This window comes from Aphelocoma coerulescens (assembly GCF_041296385.1).
Source record: "Aphelocoma coerulescens isolate FSJ_1873_10779 chromosome Z unlocalized genomic scaffold, UR_Acoe_1.0 ChrZ, whole genome shotgun sequence".
NCBI classification, from domain to species: Eukaryota; Metazoa; Chordata; class Aves; order Passeriformes; family Corvidae; genus Aphelocoma; species Aphelocoma coerulescens.
Genome location: NW_027184085.1, coordinates 34,688,213 through 34,696,755, shown reverse-complemented (window position 1 = coordinate 34,696,755; position 8,543 = coordinate 34,688,213).

Sequence of the window (8,543 nt, the reverse complement as noted above, 5' to 3'; positions counted from 1 at the left end):
CACTTAATTTCCTTGATAGACTACTGAGAGCCTTCTGATTGACTGGGCTGGCAAATATCCCAGTTGCTGCCCCAGCTCCCAGCTCCATTTTCATCATTGTTTGGGGCATTCTTCCAGTACTGCTGGTGGGTTGGCCTCTTGCAGGAGGAGAAAGAGCCTTGGGAGCTGCTGGTCCCCCAGGTGAGTGGCCTCTGTCCCAGCTGGGAGTGGAGGGACCTGGCATGGCCTGCCCTAGATCCTCATGAGGCAATTGCTTCTCCCTGTACATGGGGCCACCCCCATGAAGAGCAGTGGCTGAGGTGATGGAGTGCTTCTCTTCAGCTCCAGTAGGGCTGCTGGAAGGGGTTGGGCTGGGTGTGAGAGACCCCCTTGGTGAGGCAGCAGGATGGGGGGCACCCAGGGGGCTGCCCTCCTGCTCCTCAGCAGCATGGCCATCCTGCAGGTCCGACTGATTGTGGGCATCCCCGCTGCACAGCTGCACCGCTGCACAGCAACATCAACAAGCTTCCCTACAAACCTTGCCGTGTGGTTTTTGAGGCTGAACCTCTGATGCTGAACCAAGGAATCTGTGTTCATCCAAAGTAGCTCAGAGTGAGCATTACAAAGCCCTCCACTACATGCAAGTGTCAGTTCTCAAAGGTCAGTCTCAGTTTCTGATGTACCTGGAGAAGAAGGGACTGGAGGAGAGCTGGCTGGTCATGGAAAAGGGATGCCCAAGTATGCAGCTGGAGGCCACCTGCAGGAGCCCTGGGCAGATGGTACGCCACAGGCTGTAGTGCTGCTGCTGCAAGTCTGTGGGCAGCTGGATGGCCACGAGGTCCTCCTGCCTGTTGGCCAATAATTGTTGACGCTGCAGATGGTGTGACATGTTCCTCAAAGTCGTGGTCCACCTGCACCAAGGAAACAATGGACAGGATCTCCATCTTGTGGAGGGGGCACTCAGCCATGCTCTCATCCCACTGCAGGATGCATAGGTAGGTAGCATTGTCCCAGCTGTCCAGGCAGATGGGACAGCAGTTGTCCAGCTCCATGGTCCTGCTCTCTGCTGCAGTGGGATGGTGGGAGCTGTGAGATGCTGGGAGCTGTTGAGTGCTGCAGCAGTGGGTGTCACATTAGAAAGGGAAGAGGTGTTGCAATCATCATCTGCACTGGGGAAGGGTGGAAGTGTCAGGTCCCTCAAGAAATAAACCCTCCCAGTTCTGCAAGGTAATTTCCCCTTCCAACTCACCTCTGCTGCTGAGAGCACTCCTGGATGCCTCAGCTGCCTGAACCTGTCAAGGCCAAGGAAGTTCCTCTAATGGATTTGGGGTTGGTCACTAAGGCTAGCAATAAAAAAACTCCCCTCAAACAACATCAGCACCAAAGGCCTCGCTCAACACTCCAAACCTCAACAACTGACTTAGCTGGAGTCCAGGCATGACCTGACTGGGTGAGATTTGGTGCGCAGATAAAGCAGTCAGGTGATGATCCGCCAACTGGGGAAAGTCACTAGCCATCATCACAGTCTGTCAGCCAGGGACATCTCAGTGTTACCATAAATTCAGCAAAAATAAAAAACTTAACACCAACATACATTAAGAAGCATTGGCTGGATGCACAAGGGGTAGCTCCTCCAAATATTGTGCATGCTGAGTACTGGAAAGTTTCTGTTTATATATTGTATTTTCATACATATTCATTGATTGTCCCAGAATAAACACATGTATGGTAATAATTTCCCCAAAATCATGAACATACTTTTCCACCCCTTTATGCATGCATTCTTCTGTCCTGGGGGGTCTCTCTGGTAATCCATAGTGGTGGGGGAACCTCAATGTTATAGCTGGCTGACTGAGACCAGGTGAAGTTGGCAGAACACTGGGGCTGGTGGACTTCCAGTTCTCCTTCTTACACAATGGGCATTGTGCACTTCCACAGGCCAGTGGATTTTGAAGAATAAGCATGGTGTGAGCTCACCAGGTATAGACAATTTATCATCTGGTTACATCAGTACATCCCCTGGTGATATCAGTTACCTCGGAGACAACACTGTCCGGGGCTAGGTAACATCACAATGGGCATCCTCACCCAGTGCTCTCTCCAGGAGCACTGTGGCCCAAGAACATGTGTCTGTGGTTACTGTAGTGCCACTGCCAACACCACCCCTCTATCTCTTGTCTTGTGCTTCTTGCCGGTGTTTCACACCAGTCACTGAGGCCTATCCATGTGCTCCAAAGCCCCATCAGGTCACTAAGGCAGATATTTCCAGGCATATGTGGCAAAGAGGGTTCTCTAGATAAGACCTCTTGCCTCCCTTCGTGCCACAAGACAAAGTCAGTAAAATGGCTGCAAGACTGACAGCTGCTGGTGACACTCACACTAGAACTTTATCAAGCTCACATCCACTTGCAGCTTCTCAGGACACTCAGGCAGTGGCAATTCTGGAAATGTGAAGAGGCCACCAAAGGCTGTCTCTTGCCCTCTGTCTTACCTCATGTAATTCTCTCCAGACTAAGTGGAAATAAACATTTAGCAGCTTGCAAACAGGTGGATATGACAGTTTGTGTGCGAACGAGTGAATCTTATTTCAAAATAAAAAATCTCCCTTCCTTGCTTTGAACTTTGCAACATTACTGTGATTTGTTTATTCAGTTTGCAGCAGAGGTTTTGGGATGCTCAGAATGTCCCAGGAGGCCCTCTAAAATCTGCCTAGAGATCAACAGTGTAATATGATCTATATAGTTAAAGGTAAGATTACTTACCATATCACATGGCCATCCTCCTTGCTCACATAGGATGGGGTGGGGAGCAGATTGCTGTTCAGAGGTTAAGGCTGTTCTAAGTGAGTACAGTATGCTATGGGAGATCTTATTACAGGCCTCGTACTATTTATATGTCCCAAGAGAATACACAGATGGAACAATTTTAAGTCACGGTGACTTTGGTGGCCCAGTGAGCTGAAAGGAGCAGGTACTTTTTTCCTGTTAGGTTTTTTGGGTCTCTGTTGCAGAAAAAACTGCATTACCATTTAGATCAGATATGATCAGAACAGAAGCATTTTATCACTACAGCTGTGGGAGAGAACACAGAACAGCAGAGTGACCATTGCTGCTGATAGGAGCTCTGTCCAAAGGAGTCAGACACAGAGCTGATAACACCTGACGTGGGTTATACATTCTTCATCGAAACTGTGTCAGATAAGCAGGATATGGTAGGTAATAACAGAGATTTAAATCCTTCAGATAAGTAGGGGCTATGCAGTGCATCCATTTACAAATAATCTACTCCTTTTATGAATAATCCACTCCTTTGTAAATAAATCATGCTGACTGGCAAGACCCTTAGCTGCAAATGTGTCTTAAGTAGGGTGACCTGTAGAGGCCTATGAGACATTAACTATTTTGCTTCCACAACATTGGGGTTTTTTTTCTTCTTTCTAAAAATAGCAAAATCAGAGAATGTAACATGAAGTCATTTTAGCTAGATATATTATGCCAACAACCCTGAAGTCTGCAACATCAGCAAAATGTAGACAGGAAGCTAAGAAACAGCATACTCCATTTGTGCATCAACTGACACTGAAAAAATATAAGTATTATAGCTAAATCACAATGCTGCCTATGTTATACAGAACCACATGGGTTTAATAATTTCTAATGAAAGGATGTAAGTGTTTATATGGTAAAAACATAGACATAAAAGGATGCAAAACTGTTTATTGTGATTTTTTTTCTCTCTTCTATAACATGTAAAGATGAAGAGGAAAAAGAAATGGGATTGGAATTTAAATGAGAAGAAACATCAGCTGTGAAATAGTAATGGATCACAGAAATTCAAAGAAATTTGTTCGCTTGTTTGTTTTTTACTTTGATAAAGGGGACACACTATGCTAATTTGAACTGTTAGTAGATAAAACCTGGAAAATCTTGAAAGAATAAAGTTAGAATAATTTGTTAGTTTCTCAGAATACTGATTGTGCTCATGGTGTAGGTTTCCTTCAGTAAAAATACAGTGTTTTCTGGCATTACCAGAATCATCTTTCATCACTTCAGCCAGAGGAACCAGCAAGAAGAGGAACAGTTAATTTCCCAGGCAGTTGTATTATGTCAGACCTGTTACTCACTCCTACAGGGCAAACAGTAAGTCATGCTTTTTAACCGCATCAGAGTAGCAAAAGCTTATCTAGATATAGACACAAGAAGCCCCTAACTCACCCAGTACATGTTTTGTAGTTAACTTCAGCAACTCAAGGTTGCAATCCATTTCTATTTTCTAAAACCGTTTAAATTTATTCATTTTGTGTTTGGCTGTAACAGCTAGCCAGTCTCTTGGAAGAAACTTGTCCCAGGATGATCTTGATCTGACATTATTTTTTCATATTAAACTCACCTGAAAAAATTGCCTATCAAAAATAGGACAACCGGTGTAAACTCACAATACATAAAATGAAAAACTATTTATGATGCTTATTACAGGTATTTCTTTATATAGAAAAAGCAAATCTGACCTTGCCTTATGTTCTGGTCTCAGCCAGGGTAGAGCTAATTTCTTCTCAGCAGCTGCTACACTGCTGTGTTTTGGATTCGGAATGAGAATGGTGTTGATAACACACTGATGTTTTGAGTTTTGCTAAGCTGTGTTTATCCTGAGTCAAGGACTCTTTTTTCCTTGTGTCATGCTCTGCCAGTGAGGACATACACAAAAGAAACTGGGAGGCAGCACAGCTGGGACAGGTGGCCTGACCCCCCCAAAGGGATATTCCACACCATAGAATGTCAGGCCCAGAATGTAAACTGGGGGAGTAAGCTGGAAGGGGGGACCGATTGGGGTTCAGGAACAGGGTCTGGCATCAGTAAGTGGGTTGTGAGTAATTGATTTATGCATCACTTGTTTCTTTCCTTTTTATTAGCATTATTATCTACCATTATTTCTGCATTTTACTTCATTTTCTGTTACTAAACCGTTCTTATCTCAACACACAAGTTTTACTTTGATTCTCCTTCCCATTGCACTGGGGTGAGGTGGGGGTTGGAGGGGACATTGAGCAAGTGGCTGAGAGGTGCTTGATCTCCATCTGGGCTTAAACCAGGACACTGAATTAATCCTCATCATGAGCAACGCTCATCTCTGTGAGTGAGCATGCAAACATGGCAAGCCTGCTTGTTTGCTTCAAAGTCTGTTTCCCAAACCTCAGTTTAATTGATCAGATTCTTCCAACTGGAAGTAGATGGGATGAGAAAACTGCTCCCGACAGACTGTGGAGTCAATCTCTCCTTTCTGAGTAGTGACTTGATGAGTAGATTCTGTGTGCCCCAGTGCCTGGAGGTCACTGCTGCAGTCTGGGCTCCCCAGCAGCTTCTGTTCCTACGTCCATCTAAATGCATTGGACCCTTTCTCCATCACTGTTTGCATCCAGGTTGAAATATAAAGAGAACCCTGAAAAATCATGGCAAAAAAAAGTGTTAATACAATGATAATGATTAATTATCATTAGTTAATGATACATTGTTGATTTCTTAAGACAACACAATGGAGCATAGAATGAAATGCAACACTAGAAGTAAAGGGACAAAAGTCCAGAGCAGAATATCAATCCCTGCCAGTAGCCTAGCCCCAGTTAAATTATTTAAATGGAGAGTAGTGAGTCAGAGTGGCCTCAGTTGGTTGTGGTGTTCTGCTGCTCTGACACTGCTGGAGCGTGTGCCTCACCAGGAACAAGGACTTGCACGGGAACCCGTGGCACACAGCACGATTCTCTTGGCAACAGAAAACGCTGGAACCATCAACCTTCCAAAATATTTTCTGCTTCTTAAAAGCAATTGAAGAGCACCTGCTGGGTGCATTCTTTGTACGGCTATTTTAAGACCAGCAGAGAGTCTTAATAGAGACAACAGTCCACAACACAGGTACAACAGAAGATGATCCACTGGCAATTTCAGGGCTGAATTTTGCACTTATGAAGAGAGAAGAAGAATACAGACTTCTTCATCTGCAGTGCTTTCACTCAATGGCACAGAAATAAAACCATCTGTTAAATAGGCTCTATATTCAGATGCATTAAAAATATCCTCCAGGGTATTTTGCCCATGTGGGTGAGGCGGTGTGAGCCAGGGAGAGTGGAGGAGGAGCAGAAAACTGGGGAAGTCAGCAAGATTTGGCATAATGTAGCTACTCTCTGCTTGGGAATTATCCTTTTCTCATCCTTTCATTTAGGATGAGTGTCCTAATTTGTAGCTGAGAAAGCTTGGAAAAAGGGAGTTGAAAGCCTTTCTTTAGATACATGTGACTTCAGGCACAGTTTGGGGGTTTTTTGCACAAAAATGGTGCAGGTGCTATCAGGAAAGGGCAGAGCAGTGTTGGCTGTAAAATACATGAGGCATACGATTAACATAATGGAAATAAATAGCAATCTTTAACTGAGTGCATCCAAGCCTCTGAGAAAAGCCCACCTCAGAAGCAATAAGAAGCCAGAAGAGAGGGTAAGGTATCATTCTTGGCACTTGCAGTATTTCAGTTCAGCAGCAAATTCTGCATAGATAGAATGGCATATTTCTCTGCTGCACTTTGCGGGGGATTTCCGTTCTGTAACACAGAGCAGGAGTCCTTCTTTGGAGCGGCCATTCTCAGGGACTCTGTGTGGTCAGGTACCTAATCAAGGGTCAAAGGAAGACTGGAGAACATACAGGCTTGCTTCTGAACGGTGCAGGGGTCCCGGTTACAGATGACATGGAAAAGGCTGTATTCTGTGCCTTCCCTCCTCAGTATTTACTGGAATCTTATTTTCCAGCAATGTTTACCATGTTTTTCAACCAGGCTGCTCCAAAAGGTGTCAAACCCAGCAGGATCCTTTGAGGCAAATCAGATTATTTCAGGTCTGGACTTTGATTGCTGGAGATGACTATATCTTGTACTGAAAGCATTGTTGACACAATCCCATTTACTCTTAGTGACTTGAACCTCCTCCTTTCTGGGTTGTCTCTTCTGCTCTTCCTGGCATGGTATGTCAGCAAATTCTGCCACCATGTCACATCTTGAAGCAGTGCCTGCTGCACAGTTTCTTGAACCAACACCTCCAGCAGCAGCTTGACTTCTGTGTAAAGTCTCCCTGACTGTCCTGCAAGATTCCCAAGCAGATGCAATTCCCAGCAGGGAGCTAGGGGCTGGACAGAAACCTCCAGGCTTCCTGAGTGAGCCCGTGCCTCAGGGCTTGTTTCTCCTCACCCTCCTGTCCAGGCTCTGGCAGTAGAGTTGGCAGAGAGTGGAGGGAGCACTGGAACCAGCTGGGCTGCAAGCACAGCAGGTGGGAGAAAGAGGAGCATGAGGAGAAGCACGGGAGGAGTAAAGTGGATATTAGGGTGATTTACTCCTTATTGAAGGGGTCAGAGCAGGCATTGGCCCCTTTGTAGAGCTCATCCACAATAATTTTTCTCCTAACTGTAAAACAAAGTAGTAGCTGATCTTTTCAGTCAAACTAGGTCCTGTACATGTGCAGGTCTCATGCATGATGTACTGTGTTATGTATGTACACTAGCACTGTGTTAGTACTATCATCAGGAATATGTTAAATTTGAAACAGAATCACCTAACACGTTAGAATTAATTCTGTACTTAATGCCCTGAAGCCTCATTACTGTTTCTTCCATCTTTCCAATTATATTTCAGAAAACCATAGGGGTTTGAAGGGTTTTCAGATTGATCCATATTTTTAAATTGTGGAACGCCATTAGTTTGTTTTGGTGCTGCAAAAACTCCCTACTTATAGCATGGACAAAAACTTGTACAGGGTAATTGATATATTGCATAACTGCTTCTCCTATAGCAAAGCCTCCATGTAGTGCCTAACCTCTGGCACTTGGGGGTGTCTTCTGACAAAATATGTCTCTGGCTTGCTACAGCATGGTTTAAATGCGCCAGCAGTAGCTCTCTACAGTAAAGATCATTGACGTTGCACGGGAATTTCCTCTGGTTCTATCAGGTAAGCAGTCCCTAAAGTCAGCTGCATCTGGCCTCTTGTTTCCACACTAGATTGCCAGTGATGTGCTGAGGATGTATCTCTGACCAGCAGCGGATGCCCCAGGCTTTCTCAGCATGCTGCTTTTTCCTTCAGAAAGCACTGACAGCTTGGCATGTGGTAGTTTCATTCAAAGCCAATGATTTGAGGAAGCTGGCTTTGCATGTGTCTCCTGTAAAAGTGCTTAGCACATACTAGGCACGTTTTTTTTCATGGGTCATCCAACCCTAATGCAGCTTCGTTTTTGATCTTCCTTTGCTGTAGGACAGGTCATCTATACCCAGGGGGTGGCTGGGCACTGAAACAGGCTCTCCAGGGAAGTGGTCACTGCACCAGCCTGACAGAAGGAGTTCAAGAAATGTTTGTACAATGTTCTCAGGCACATGGTGTGACTCTTGGGGTGTCCTGTGCTGAGACAGGAGATGGACCCAATGATCCTTGTGGACCCCTCTCAACTCAGCATGTTCTGTGATTCTGTGATTCTGTGATCTAGTGCAGACTGTGCAATTCCATATGTATCCTGTCTGCTACAGAAGCATGTTCACATCTATAT